Source organism: Grampus griseus (genome assembly GCF_964374135.1).
Source record: "Grampus griseus genome assembly, chromosome: 7".
Classification (NCBI taxonomy): domain Eukaryota; kingdom Metazoa; phylum Chordata; class Mammalia; order Artiodactyla; family Delphinidae; genus Grampus; species Grampus griseus.
In genome coordinates, this window is record NC_139001.1 from 7917384 (window position 1) to 7933434 (window position 16051).

Here is a 16051-nt window from a genome sequence, read left to right on the forward strand (position 1 = left end):
TTGCTAAGGAGAATGCTCTTCCGGGTCACGGGCGCAGAGTTATGGAGGCAACGGTGGCCGGGAGGGGCCAAAAGCGAGGCGCGGGGTGAGTGCGCGGCGGAGGCGGTGGTCTGTTGTACTTGCGCTGCGGCGGCCGGAGCAGGGCAGGGCCCGGCGGAGGGCACTCCCAACTGCTATGGCCTGGCCTCGCGGAGACGACTGGCTGTAACCGATGGCTGTTGCTGCCCGGCCCCCTGCTCAGGGGCCAGCCGCTGGCGGGAGCCCTCCCGCCCCTGCTCCTGAATGCCCCCAGCCCCAATCCTCAGTGCTGTGACCCGCCGGGCCGCCTCTCACCCAGCCGGCGACGCCTGCCCCCAACTTCTAGCTTAGGGGTGTAGCCACGCCGGTCCTCTCCTGTGACAAGGTTTTACTCATCCTTGGATTTTCTCCACACCTGGTTAGTGAGCACCTGCTCAGGGCTAGGTGCAGGGCTGGCCCCGGGATACTGAGGGGGGCAACCCAGGCATGGTCCTGCCCTCCGAACGGATAGGCTAGGTGGGAGGGCAGGCAGGCAGTATCCTGCATATAGTATTGGGATGCGCAAGTGAAGGAAGCTAGGGGAGCCTGCCCTGGGGGCCTACCCAGGCTCAGGTGGGGAAAAGCTGATGGTGGAGACCTCAAGCAAGTTAAAAGTGTAGGGAAGAGTGTTCCAGGGAAGACTGTAGGCTCGACTGAGAAACCCACTGAAAGGTCTGTACGCCCTGCCCAGGGAAGTGTGTAGAGAGGAGAGAATGGTTAAGGATGGAACCTAGAAAACATCAATATGGTAGCTGTGAACTAAGGAAGAGGAACCCCCAAAGAGCAGGCAGAATGTTTGTTTGAAAGGCTGCTGAGGAGACAGGAGAAGAATTTCAGTAAGGAGGTGATCACCAGTGTAAAATGCCATGGGGATCCAGAGCCCAGTGGTGACCATAGAAAGATCAAAATTCAGGATTAGGTTGTCAAAGTTGTCAGTGGCTTGAATCTGTATAGTGAAGGAGTCTACCACCATATTTTCCTTGTTGAAACAAGGGAAAGAGATACACTAAATTGTTCCTGAATGCCTTAATGTTTTCAAAAGCACTGTCACAGTACTTTCAAATTTCAGGATTCCACAACTAATAACCAATCTCCTTGAAGGTGGAAAATATTTGTTATTTAACCTTGCATCTACAGTGCCTGCCACATTCAAAGGCCTCAGTCAATGTTTGCCTAAAGAATAAAAGAACCCATGGGCCTCTGGTTTTTAATGTTCACACAGATTCCTTCCAAACCCTCAGCAAAACTGTGATGTAGGCAAAACTTGTCTATTCAAACTGTAGAGAGTGGAAGAAACTCAGCAAGGACAGGAAGCAGAGGATGGTAGAGGTCCAGGGATTCAATGGATGGGAGAGAGCCCAATAGAGCCAGAGATGGGAAGATCCAGAAGAAGAAAAGGACAAAGGATTGAAAACATAGTAGCTGGGCTTTCAGGGCCAGAAATGGGAGATGAAGCCAAAAATAGTTAGAAGCAGGAATAGAAGAGGAAGGACAATTTTGTACATAAATTGAACAGAGACATCCCACTGAGATTGGACTGCTGGCAGAAAGTGCAGTGTCAGCCGGTGTGAACACTGCAGGGCTAGGTGGACATATCCCCATGTCCTCTAAGTGAAGTGGGCCCTACACTTCCTCATATGGGCCAAAGGATAACCGCGGCACATGCTGGAGTGAGTTGGGATGAGAGGCTTGCCCCACAAGCATATCTCCATAATTCCAGTCCATTTCCATTATCACAAGTATTACAATAAGCTCCCCACAAAAGAGAAATATTGTTCTTCTCTGAGAGCCTAATAAATCCATCCACAATGGATGTGACCATACATCCGTGGAAGGGAACCATGAAATTCAAAATGTGTGGCTGAAGAGTTTAGAACACCCGGCATATCAGCCAAAGGGGCCTAGGAGTAACATCAACAAGGAAGGACCAGAAAATGATGACAATTTGGTAAAGGAAAGTTAACTGTTTTGTGAACAGAAGGGACAAAATTATCTTGTAACCTGGAAAAAGGAAACCCCAAATACATGAAGTATAACAGATAAAGTCTACCCCACGTTCTCCTGGCAGCCTTGAATATAGCAAATATTCTAAAGAACTGTGTTCTGCTGAAGGGCCAAGGTGATGCATTAGGCTCACCTTGGCTAGGCTTCTGGGACATTTCAATGGTGCCTCAAGAAATAGAAATTTATCATTGCTATGAAGGGCATATTCTTAGAGAACTGCAGGGAATTGTGGGTGAACTCTGTACTTCAAGGGTGGTATGGGCATGGAAGTTTCCAGGTGATGTGCTTTGTCTGACTGGTCTCTGGATGACGGATGCCAATTAATGACTGAGGAATGCCCCCAAAACCCAAGATATGAGTGGAGGACCGGAGTTACCATGCCCTGTTCTTATAGGAATTGAGCCACCTGCTGCCTCCAGGAGAATTCCATTTTGGCATTAGGAGGAACTGTGTCTGAAATCTAAGTTTTGGTTGCCCCAGAGCTTTCCATACCAACGCTGATTCCTAACCACCACCATCTCCAACTTGAGCTTCCTGGGTACTAACATCCACCCAGTCACAAAGCCAGACACCCAGGAGTCACCCTTGACTCCACTGTCCCCCATCACCACACTCTCACCCTAAACAGCCCAGTCCAAGAACAAGTCCTGTAGACCGTGTCATTCCCCCCACCCAATTCCACTGCCACCAGTTACGGTGAAAAGAGCAGATAACCAAGCAACTCGGGTTCAGTAAGAAGTATTACAACCTCAAAGATGAAGCAAGATGATAAAGGCAGTGTGTGTGTGTGTGTGTGTGTGTGTGTGAACAGTGTAATGACCAAACAGCACAAAAACTTCAAGGAGATAAGATGAAATAAATTCATTCAACAACATGTTTTGATTGCCTTTCACATGCTAATTTTGCCTTAAAGGAAGTACAACATAATGAAAGGACTATTAAATAGGTTAAAGAAAAACCTAAAGTAGAATTGAACAAATTCCAACAACTCAAGTGAAAGAGTGCTTGCTGGCCCCGGGGGTGTGACTTTGGAAGGCCCTAGATCAGATGTTGGGTGCATTATAAAGCCCATACCTGTGCAGGCAGAGTACTGTGGGCTGAGAGGGCTGTGGGTGAGCAGAAAATATGTCTCATCAACACCATATCAATTGTTCTTGGCCTCCTCAACTGCAGCAACTAGACCCACCCAGACCACTATTTCCAACTAGGAATCTTAAACTTAGTTTTAAAACTTATATTTCTCTCATCCTTCTATCTTCATAGTATTATTTTTATCCTAACTTTTAAAAAACAAATCCTTCTAGAATATTCCCACTTTTTTGCCTCATAGGTGTTAGCCTTTACCTTGATTTCTCTTTTACCTACTAGCTCTTATTTAAATTTTCATCTTTTTAAATATTTTTAATCTTTATTGAATCAGGATTCCATCAACATATTAGTCTTAACTGTTTTCGGTTTAATTTAAAAATTTTTTCTAGTTCTTTGCCCTTTTGTTTCTTTTTTATTTCACATATGCTACTTTAAATGTGAATTTTAGAAAATTCTCTCACTTACAATGCTATTTTTTCTAAATTTTTATTTCCACATCCTTAGCTTTAAATTTGTCTTAATTTTTATACTCTCTTATCATCTTATTTTAATTTTTATTTCTCTGATCTTCCATCTTGCATATTTTTCTGGTTTTTAACTTGAAGTATACATATAGCTCAGCAACTGCAAATGTTATCTAACAATTATTACACTTTAAATGAGAAAATAAAGGATCATATTTAATTCACCAAATCCAGAATGCTTATACTTTGTTTTGTTGGAGAATTTACTCCAGAGGGAGGTCTTTATAGGACAGAATTTTACTTTTCTTCTGTGCCTTGTCTCCTGCCAGATACCAGCCTCATATGAAGCTGGAATAACAGAAAAGGCGCTCTCAAATTGCAGCTCCAATACAGCAGCAATGTGGCGTAGCACTTAAGACGTGGGGAACCAAACTGCTGGGTTCAAATCCAACTCCTCCAGTTACCCACAGTGTGACCTTGGGCAAGTTACTCAACCTCTCTGGGTCTCCGTTCTCCTCACCTATAGAATGTGGGTGATTATGATAGCATCTCATAAGTTTCTGTGAGATTTAAATGAGTCAATATATGTAAAGCACCTATAACAGTGCCTGGCACATAGTAAATACATGTGTTTGCTAATATTGTTTAACAAGAAGTTATCCTATACAGTAGTCACTCTTAGGAGTATAAAATAACCAAGTATCTTGTAGATGATGGTCCTAACTGCCAGAAGCAACTTTTATTCTTCCTCTCGGTGCAGACTCTGTAGCCTACCAAAGTTCTCTTTGGCACTTTCTCTTCCTAACCAAACCTCAATATTTGTTTTCAGATATCAATACTCCTCCAAGGACTCATGTATGGGGTGGGGGTGGGGAATAATTTCAGTGAAGAGTCTGTTTCTCCTTTTCCAACGCCCAACCCTGATTGAGTCTCTGCATTCTAGAGTTCTAGAGAGAAAACATCTGAGGCTCAGGCCAGCCTATGAATTGGGTTAGGGGTCTGCTGGAGCCAATCAGCTAAGCAAGGGAAACAGAATCACCCAGTAGAATTATGGCTACTCAGGTATACACCTTCCTTAAGGGCTGTGTGTGTGTGTGTGTGTGCGCACACGTGCACACACACGTGCTCTTATTGGAGGGGAGGGTAGCAAAATTTCAATGAAGGGAGAACTGATAATTTTATGCACTGTATAGCCCATCTCCACAGATATGTATACCCTAGTCTGAAAAACAATGATATAAAGTATAGTTGCCGTTAAATGTGATAACTGTATTTTTAAATATTTAACTTTTCAGAATGCCAAAATCAGACCAAGAGGATTTGACCTAGGAGGACTTGAAGAAGGTAAGAGAATGACAAAAATAATTCTGAATCTATTTATAAGAAAGAACATTTTTGAATTAGAACAGATATAAAGAAATGTGTGCAGTCTGCTTTTTGTTGGATAAATGAAAATATAGTAAAACACTAGGAAATTGTTACATTTGATCTCACTTAAATGAATCAAAAAACACAGCGTCCAATAGAAATCCTATATTAAAGAGAAAACAAAGAATTTTATTAACTGAGAAAAATACAGAGTAACACAGTTAGAACAATTATAAGATTATGTGTAAATGGACTAAATTCTCCTATTTAAAAAACAGAATCATAGACTGGATTAAAAAGACAAAATCCACACCTATGAATCTTGTTTTTTAAAGAAAAGGGAGATAGAATAATTTAAAAGCCTGGCTCAGATAAATCATGCTTACACAAAAGCAAGAATAGTAGGTCCCAGCTTGACTGAATGAGTTACGTTCATCCCAGGATTCCTGCATATCTGGGCATGCCCTGAACACCAGTGGCAGGACCCACTGGAGGACTGTTTACATGAGAAGCTAGCATCCTAGGAAAGAACCCCTTCTTCAGGCAAAGCCAAAGAAAAGCCCAAGGACAGCAGGCTAGTATAATGCTGTGTGCAGCAGGAAGGCTGCAGGGAAAGTGCCAACAAAACAATCTGTTTGGCCTAAGGCAGTCCTGCTCTTTAGCTTTTCCACAGAATGGGGCACCAGCAAAGAAGGGTGCTGTTGGAGCTTGCTGGCATAAACTCTCCACAATACTCCATTCATTGGCCCCAAACACAGGCTCTAACCCAGCCCCACTGAGGGATTGTCAGCAAGTCCCTACACCTCAGGGGCCTCCGTTTCTCTTCTACAAAAGGGTGATTAAAGGAACTGATCCAAAAAGGGAAAATTGAGAAATAGAGAGCTTTCTCAAATGTACATTAAGCTTTCACAAAAATTAATTGCAATTTTGAAGATAAAGATATTCACAATAGCAAAGCAAAGATTTTACACATACTTCCTCAGACTTCCATATGATAAAATTGGAGAGAAAGCCAGTACATCACCTATATGCACATGACCAGGCAAGAATAGAAGAAAGTTCTGTGATGGAACGATTAAGTTGAAAAGGCAACACCAAATATGGGGATGTTATGTTAAAGACAAACAAAAAAGAGATACGGGTACACAGCTAAAGCTGTATTGAAGGAACTCTGGTATCTTTCATGCTTATGGTAACAAGAAAAAGGGAAAAATTATCAACTAAATCTACACCTAAATTTTTTTTAAAGATATAACAAATTTTAAAAGGAACAGTAACAAATATGAAATCAAATAAATTAATTAGATAAGAGAATATCTGCTTAACATGCAAAACAGATTAAAAATGAACTAATATAATATTTACAGACTGCTAGTATAGCAAATTAAATACCCAAGAAAATACAAGAGAAACAAAAATCTAAAGACTATATAAACATAAAAATGTTTCAGTTATTCGGAAATACGATTCAAAGCTAAAATCAAATAAATTTTAAAATTAAAAGGAATTAACAATTTTGAATAAAACCAACACAAGAAGAAAATTCAGAACAACAGGAAAAGATTAGCAAAAGGGAAGGTTCATAAGAAATATAGAAAACCTATTCAATGAAGATTTGTAGAATGACTGAGTGAATTTTTTGAAAAAAGCACCTAGACTTGATATTGTTGTCATTAACATTTTCAACAGCAAGTAAATAAACAAAAATTCAATTCATTTTGTAAGGCAAATACGTTCACTTCCTGCCTACCTGTAAAGATAAAGATTACAATACAAAAAAGTTTTAAAGTTTTTGCCTCATACATAATTTTACCACTTTTGCACATGTATTTTCATTTTATTCTATTACTGGTACCATATTCTTATGTTGCAGAGTTGTATACTGTGCAACTCTTTTACATCCCTTCTTTTACAAATTGTATCTTAGTATTTTCCATGTTTATTTTAGGGTTTTCTTTTATTTTTTTCTTTGTTATACAAATTATAAATGTTCACATGAAGAAGTAACTAAAAATTTATGAGTAGTTCCACTACCTAAAGTTAGATAGATTGTAGATTGGTAGGTAGTTGGATACGTAGTACATACATATATACATACAGACATACATACATGGGTAGGTAGGCATACATTTGGATTTGGATTGGAATATACTTTTAAAAATTTTTTAAACTGAAGTATAATTCACATAACATAAAATTCACCATTTTAAAGTACACAATTTAGTGGTTTATAGTATAGTCACAATGTTGTACAGTCATCACCACAATAAATTTTAAAACATTTTCACCACACCATAAAGAAATCCCATACCATTAGCACTCCCCATTTCCCTCCCATCCTTCCAGCCCTAGGCAATCACCAATCTACTTTCTGTTTCTATGGATTTCCCTATTCTGGACATTTTATATAAAAGGAATCATACAATACATGACCCCTTATGACTGGCTTCTTTGTCTTAGCATAATGTTTTCAAGATTCATCCACATTGTAACGTGAGTCACTAATTCATTCCTTTTTATGGTTAAATAATATTCATATATATAACATATATGTCACATTTTGTTTATCTGTTCATCAGTTGCTGGACATTTGGGTTCTTTCCACTTTTTGGCTATTGTGAATAATGCTGCTATGAACATTCAAGTACAAGTTTTTGCATGAACATATGTTTTCAATTCTTTTAGGTATATATATAGTTGTAAAAGTGCCTGGTCATATGTGCTGGGTCATATCATAACAGTGCCATTTTACATTTCCACCAACAATGTATAAGGGTTCCAATTTCTCCACAACTTTGACAACATTTGTTATTTTCCATTTTTTAAATATAGCCATTCTAGTGGAGTAGTATCTAGTAAAGTGGCATCTTATTGTAGTTTTAATTTGCATTTTCCTAATGGCTAGTGATGATATTTATTGACCATATGCATATCTTCTTCAGAGAAATTTCTATTCAAGTCCTTTGCTCATTTTTTTACTTGGGTTATTTGTCTTTTTATTGTTGGGTTGTAAGAATTCTTTATGTATTCTGGATTCTAGGCTCTTATCAAATAAATGATTTACAAATATTTTCTCTCATTTGGTGTGTTGTCTTTTCACTATCTTAATAATGTCCTTTGATGAAAAAAGTTTTAAGCTTGGTGAAGTCCAAATTATCTATTTTTCCTTCGGTTGCTAGTCCTTTACGTATCATATCTAAGAAACTGTTGCCTGATACAAGGTCATGAAAATGTATACCTATGTTTTCTTATGAGAGTTTTATACTTTTAGCACTTACGTTTAGATCTTTGATCCATTTTGCATAAATTTTTGTATGTGGTGTGAGGTAGGGGTCTAACTTCATTCTTTTGAATGTGGTTAGCCAGTTGTCCCAATCTTCAAAACACTATTCTTTTCCCATTTAGTGATCTTAGCATCCTTGTCAAAATCAATTAACCGTAGATATATGGGTTTATTTCTGGACTCTCAATTCTATTCCATTGATTTGTCTACTTTTATACCAGTGCCACATTTTCATGATTACTGTAGCTTTGTAGTAAGTTTTGAAATTGAAAAGTGAGTCCTCCAGTAGAATATACTTTAACATTGTTTTGTTACTCTTTCACTTCAAAAACTTGAAAATATTCACATAACATGTCAACAAATACAATTCTATAGCATCAATTTAAATAAATGTGTAATATCCCACATGAATTTTCCATTAGTTATTTGACTAGAATTACAGCATATTGTTAGATTCATAGGTTATTTCCAATACTTGTTATAATAAACAATTTAATTTTTACTTATTAGAGGCTTATCTTGGATGCTATAAATGTATTTTCTTCTGAGTATATTTTTTTCATGACTTCATCCAATTCTCTATTAAGACCTTCAATCCAAGTAACTTGTAAAATCTCTTATTAAAGTGTAATATTAACCATTTTCTGTCATTCTTGCTATAAACAATTTCCTGTCCATTTTTTTCTCATTTATTTATTTTTTAAATTTATTTATTTTATTTATTTATTTTTGGCTGTGTTGGGTCCTCTTTGCTGTGTGTGGGCTCTCTCCGGTTGCGGCGAGCGAGGTGGGGCTACTCCTTGCTGCGGTGCACAGGCTTCTTATTGCAGTGGCTCCTCTTGTTGTGGAGCATGAGCTGTAGGCACGCGGGCTTCAGCAGTTGCAGCACGTGGGCTCAGTAGTTGTGGCTCACGGGCTCTAGAGCACAGCCTCAGTAGTTGTGGCGCACAGGCTTAGCTGCTCCACGGCATGTGGGATCTTCCCGGACCAGGGATCGAACCCGTGTCCCCTGCATTGGCAGGCAGATTCTTAACCACTGTGCCACCAGGGAAGTCCCTGTCTCATTTATTTTTAATTTACAGGAACGGAACAGCACCCAGGGCATCTTGCTGATTAGAATATTTTGGAAAAAAATGAAAACTGAAGGTAAGTTGATTCTTAATCTTTCAAAAGTGGCCTTTTATTCTGCTAGGGAGTTATAAACCCTTGTTATTTTTCTGTATTTATTTTGAAAAGTAATACATTCATCTAGTGCAAAATTCAAGAGATACCAAAGAGTAGCCAGTGAATAAATCTCCCCCCATCCCTGTCCAACAGCACCCAGTTCCCCTGTCTGTTACCAGTTTCCTCCATCCCAATATCTATCATCCATCCATCCGTCCATCCAATTGACATTTTCACGGTGCCTGCTCTGTGTGAAGACAACCAGGTACAGTTGTTCAGAGAGATTTAAATCCCATCTCTACCACCGGCAGCCATGGCCTTGGGCAGACCACTTGGTCAAGTCTCAGTTTCCTCATCTGTGAAATGAGGATAAAGATAATCACCTCATGCATCATTGAGAGGATATATATAAGGTAACCGGCAGAAGCCTGGGTGCTGTGCATACCACTGTGAAGCCAGATTTCATGTCCTCAAGAGCTCTGTTCAAGCACCCCTCTTAGGTCTGCATCTTAGTTCCCCCTTCTTGTTTCCTCCGCTTTGGATCAGGCAATTTTTGTGGCTGCCAACCTAGAATCTTTCATGTCCTCTCCTCCCACTGCAAGGAGGTCTGTCCACAGGGCCAGGCCCTGCAGACAGCCATGAGGTGGAAGCCTGGGGCTTTCCACTGCCTCATACTTTCCATGAGGATTTTTAACTAAATCCTCAAACATCACATTCACCAGTGTTATCTTGTCAGATGCTGTAAAAACGTTTGCACTTTTGTCTCAACATTATGGATGGCATGTGTTCAACCATGGGGAGAAAAGATAGACAATGAACTCACTCACCTTATTCAGGTGTCGTAGTTTTGTTCTTCTTGAAGAAAAACAGTCACTGAAATCTGTTTGAAAATACTGGTCAACATCTTCCCTACCAGCTATGCCATCTGTCTGCAGAGAAGAGCAAGTTTTTAGTCTGAAAATACCCATATCCAGACGTGGGGTTATTTTATTTATTAATTTATTTATTTTCTGGCTGCACCTCTCAGCTTGCAGGATCTTAGCTCCCCCACCAGGGATTGAACCCAGGCCCTGCCAGTGAAATTGCCGAGTCCTAACGGCTGGACCGCCAGGGAATTCCCAGTGGGTTTATTTTTTAACAAAGTGTTCTCGCTGTGTCACAGAACACACTAAGGAAACACACTCTGGGGAGGGGCACCTTCGGAAGATGGAGGGATTCTTGGAAGAGACCAAGGCAGGGAAGCTGGTGCGTTTGGGGGAGTTGCAGCCTGGAGGCCAGTCTCTCCCTCCATTCCTGCCTTTGGTTTCTTCTGCCACCAGGGAACTGCTACCTGTGAGGTGACCAGGTTGTCCCCATACCAGTCGTCCTCTGGAGGAAGCTGAGAGCTTTCCCCCCACCCCCAGCTAGGTCTCTCCACCAGCCCAATGTCTGGAGGTGTAGGCAGCCAGGCCCCAGAGGGCCCACCCTACCTCCCTTCTCTCCAGGCACAGTATAGATACACTTTATCTGGATCAGAGGAGCTGGACTAGCTCCACCCAGAACTGGGTTCTTAGTGAAATCTCAGCTGAAAATCCCATGGCCTTGTGTACCCAGTACATCCCCAGAAAGGCCTCCCAGGATCTAAGTCTTTAAATCTTTAGATCTTTCTCTTGGAACTGGCTGTGGGGGAGCCCCAAAGGGTCCATCTTCACAGCCAGGTGCTGTGACCGGTAAGACTGGCGAGGTGAGCAGGGAGTCACCAGGGCAGCAGCAGGAGGTGTCCATGGTTACCTGGCTGTGTCCATGGTTACCTGGTATAACAGATACCTTCTTTATATGTGCCTGTTTTATCCAGTTCATATATGGGAATTTTTAGCAATGCACTATTATTATTGCTTTAAATCTATTTGTCCGATCCAGATAGTTGAGACCTGCCTCTATAAATTTGGTCCATCTCAGAACCCCCTGTTCTATTTTTTTCAACCCATCTAGTCCTTTACCAGTAACACATCCTTCATTAGAATTTATAACACACTTTTGTATCTAGGAGGACATTTATGCCTTAAGACTTTTCTTCTTAAAAAACTTTTTGATCATTTTCATAAATTTATGGTTCCTGAGAAAATTTGGAATCAATTTTTCAGCAATCACAAAGATACTGAGATTTTGTTTGGAATCATGTTAAACTTATGCAGAACTTAGGGCAGAATTAACATCTTTATTATACTAAATCTTCTCATGGGGACACGTGATACAGCTCTCCATGTAGTCCAGTGTTCCTTCATATCCCATAACATTAAATTATGTTTAATTTTTGATATGGCTATTATTATTGGGCTTTTTAGATGTATTTGCTGATGGGTTATTATTGTCATATAGGAGGGTATTTTATTTTTATTTTTTTAAATGCATTTTGTATGGGGCCACTTTTATATTTCCTTTAAATGATCACTTCACTAAACCCAATAATAAGAATTGGAAAACAGGCGACTATATTATCATTATACGTCAAGATATTGCAGGGGGGTGGTGGTGTGGTGGTGTGATGAATTGGGCTATTGGGATTGACATGTATACACTGATGTGGATAACATTGATGACTAATAAGAACCTGCTGTGTAAAAAAATAAATAAAATAAAATTTTAAATATTAAAAAAAAGATATGACCATATATCAACCCTCCAAAAAAACCCAAAAAAAAATACCAAGAAAATAGTGAAAAACTATTAATACAATAAGAATATTTAGTTATTAGTCCAAATTTTAAATTAACATGTAAACATTAATAGTTTTATGTCAGCAATAACTGATAATAAAACATAATTTTTAAAATCCACAGCAAGAAAACATTGTTTTTTAAATCCCATTTGTTATGGCCACAAAAACTATAAAAAATCAAGAATAACTTAATAAAGATGTGTAAGACCTGTATGAGAAAACTTTAAAGCTATGGAAAATGGAAAAGCACAACTTGTCCCTGGATAGGAAAACTAAATATTGAAAAGATGTTAAATTGCCTTAAGTTTATGTGTAAATTCAAGAAAATGCCATAAAATCATAGCAGGATATTTGGTGGACTTGGGTAAATTTTTCTAAAGTTCTTCTGGAGAATAAATATAGAAGAAGAATAAAGAATTTCCTGAAAAAGAAGAGTATCTTGGGACTGATAGGCCCTACTAGATATTAGAACATATTTTTAAACCACAGTGAATAAAACAATATGGTCAGGAGTAAGCAGGCAAAGCAATAAAACAGAGTCCAAAACTTTACATAAGTATGTATGAGAATTCAGCATGAGAACAGTAAAAGTTTAAACTGGTGGGAGAAAAACTTAACGATTATGCTACAAAACTCAATAAATGGTATTGAGACAACTGGCTACCAATTTGGGAAAAAATAGTTGTATTCTTCACTTTAAACCCAAATAAATTCCAGAAAGAATAAAAATATAATTTTTTAAAGTATAGTGTGTCAAAATTAAAAAGTACATACAAGCACACCTCACTTTATTAGGCCTCACTTTATTGTGCTTCACAGATACTGCATTTTTTACAAATTAAAGTTTTGTGGCAACCCTGCACCAAGCAAGTCTATTGGCACCATTTTTCCAATAGCATTTGCTAACTTCGTGTTTCTCTGTCACATTTTGGTGTCACAATATCACTAACTTTTTCATTATTGTTGTATTATAGGGGTCTGTGTTCAGTGATCTTTGATGTCACTACTATAACTCACTGAAGGCTCAGATGACGCTTAGCATTTTTTAGCATTAAACTATTTTAAAATTAAGGTATATACATTTTATTAGAAATAATGCTATTGCACAGTTAATAGACTACAGTATAGAATAAACATAACTTTTATGTGCACTGGGAAATCAAAAAATTCATTAGACTAGCTTTATTACAATATTCACTTTATTATAGTGCTCTGGAACCAAACCCACAGTATCTCTGAGGTGTATGCCTGTAATATTTCTATAATTTCGTGTTAGAGTCACTGAAGAATGAGATTTTTTGCCTCTGGAACACTTTTCAAAATGTCAAGTGAATTTATCCTTTCCAGGGATGTAAACTTGTCCAAGGCATTGACTTATCATAAAAAATTTGGAGAGAAGCTCTGTTTTTCATAGGGACAATATCATAAAAAGGAGGTTTCTTGTGATTAGCTGAACTCAAAGCTCTCCGCCAGATAAGGTGAATTTTCAAAAGGCAATTACATCTCCAGGTTTTGTTCAATTTCAATGTTATGGAGGTACGTTTATGGACTTCATGAATCCATTCCTATTTCCCTAAGAAGCATCAATTATTTTTCACCATACCAAAACCAACGTAATGGGAAAGCCATAGGCTTCGCCTGCTTGGCAGATAAGTAAGATCACATGTACATTCATGCCTACATTACCCTGGTTTTGGGACCTCCCTGCCTTGCCAGCAGGAAGGCCAGTTGATTTGTAGGTGAAACATTCCCTAATATGTCAGGTCCTCCTGTAGTGCTTGGATATGTCCCTGAATCTGTCCTCCTGGAGCTCCTCCAGCTGCCTGCTGGGGAAGCAGAAATCCCGACAGTCCCTCAGGGACAAAAGACTTAACCACTTCAGGGCCCCACCCCATCTCCACTCCCATCCTCAGCCTCACTCACTAGCTTTAGTGCCTCCAGCCCTGTAGCCCAAACGCCCGAGGTCCCTGGCTCTCCTGGTCACGGTGCAACTGCAGCTCCAGCCACAGGGAGAGCCCCAGCAGTGCCTCTGAAACAAAGTCCCTATACTAGTGCCTGATTTCTGCCACCTCTGCTGCCACCTTGGAGATTAACACTCCCACGGGGGTCCTTAGATGAGAAGGGAAGGGAGAGGCTGCCTCGCCATGTTGCCAGGGTGTCCAGGGAAAGCACCAGCATCCCAAGGCAGCACAGCCTTTCCTGTTCACACACAACCAACCCCCCGGTCCCACCCGTGGTGCCAGCAGGCTTGGATGACCAGAGATGGGAGTGAGCTCCTGCCTGGGAAGACTCAACTCCCTACACTGGGGCACAGAAACCCCAGTGTGACCTCAGGCTGGGGGTTGCTTTCAGGACTCCTGTAAGTCCTCGTGCTGGTTGTTCTCCACTTACCGTCTCACCTCCCAAATCCATTCTCTTCATTCTCTGCCCTGCTCGGCCATGTTCTGGCAGTGACTGCTTTCTCTGGTTACAAGTACTATTGAAAGGCCCCTCTTTCATGTTCCAGCTCTCCGTCACTATCCCCTATTAATCCCCTTATCGTGAATAGTCCCCTCACTAAATTCTCCCAGTTAAACCCTCTGAGTTGCCGTGAACCTGACTCCAATGCCCCTCACCCCAGGATGCTTGGGCAGACAAGTGACTCCTAAAAATGATGAAATAGACCATCCTATCAGTAGAATAACTGAAGATTGAGTCACATTTAATCTGATTTAGAAAGGTAGAAAAATGTACCATTTCTTTTTTTTTTTTTTAACTTCCCTCTTTTTTTATAATTTATTTATTTATTTTTGGCTGTGTTGGGTCTTCGATGCTGTGCGTGGGCTTTCTCTAGTTGCGGCAAGTGGGGGCTACTCTTCATTGTGGTGCGTGGGCTTCTCATTGCAGTGGTTTCTCTTGTTGTGGAGCATGGGCTCTAGAGCACAGACTTAGTAGTTGTGGCGCACGGGCTCAGTAGTTGTGGCTCGTGGGCTCTAGAGCGCAGGCTCAGTAGTTGTGGTGCACAGGCTTAGTTGCTCCGCGGCATGGGGGATCTTCCCAGACCAGGGCTCGAACCTGTGTCCCCTTCATTGGCAGGCAGATTCTTAACCACTGCACCACCAGGGAAGTCCCCAAAATGTAGCATTTCTTGCATGTCAGTGTTGCAGAGCAAATGTACACTGTGACCCAAAGTTGGACCGCTGTGAGCAGTCAGGCTCTCTGTCAACTGGCCACTCTGAGCCCTCTCGTATTCTTCATCACTCCGTGAAGAGATTTCAGGTGCATACGATTGTTTGTCACCCTTCACTAATGCTGTCTCCTTGGCTTCGGCTCCAGGGGCAGAATCTAAACCCAGTTGCTCAGAGAGGAGCCCAGTTCCTCACACAGATCTGGAGTTTGCTCCTTAACCCGCAAGTCCCCGGACCAGGCTGTTTTGGTTACAGAGACATTGATCAGATATAATCTCAAGCGGAGTAAAATGGTTGGATTCTGCCCTCCTTTGTCTTTAAGTTGTATTTTAATGACTTGATGTCTCTTTTAGATAAGCTGGATGCTCACCTCTCCCAACTGCGACCCACAGAATACTGCACTAGAGAAAGTGAAAAGTTACACATCCTCCTGTGACGTGGACTGACTGCCATGAGTTAGTATGGACTTAGTAAATGGTGAGAGCTGCTACCTAAGTACTGCCAGGAAGAGATGGCTAAACGTCAGTAATTTTAAAACATCATGCTTTCTGGACAAAGTTTTCTCAACTGATGACAGGCTTGTAGCTAAACAACTTAATAAAGGAATTCAAAAATTTTAATTACTGGGTCTAGCAGTGTGTTCCGTAAATAACACTAGCCTGGAGGTTTCATCAAGAAATACTAATTGTCTAAAGTTAGATGTTTTATGTTTTATTTGGAATTTTTAAACGATTGTAGTAGGTGATTGGTAACACCT

At 40.3% G+C, this 16051-nt stretch overlaps 1 long non-coding RNA gene across 1 annotated transcript; it reads left to right on the forward strand.

Moving 5' to 3' along the window:
* The first annotated feature begins 28 nt into the window (after positions 1 to 28).
* LOC309825243 lies at positions 29 to 15782 on the forward strand. The gene is made up of 4 exons (XR_014297013.1): positions 29 to 85; positions 4910 to 4958; positions 9348 to 9411; positions 15648 to 15782. It is a non-coding gene; the product is annotated as an uncharacterized lncRNA (long non-coding RNA).
* Positions 15783 to 16051: the final 269 nt, after the last annotated feature.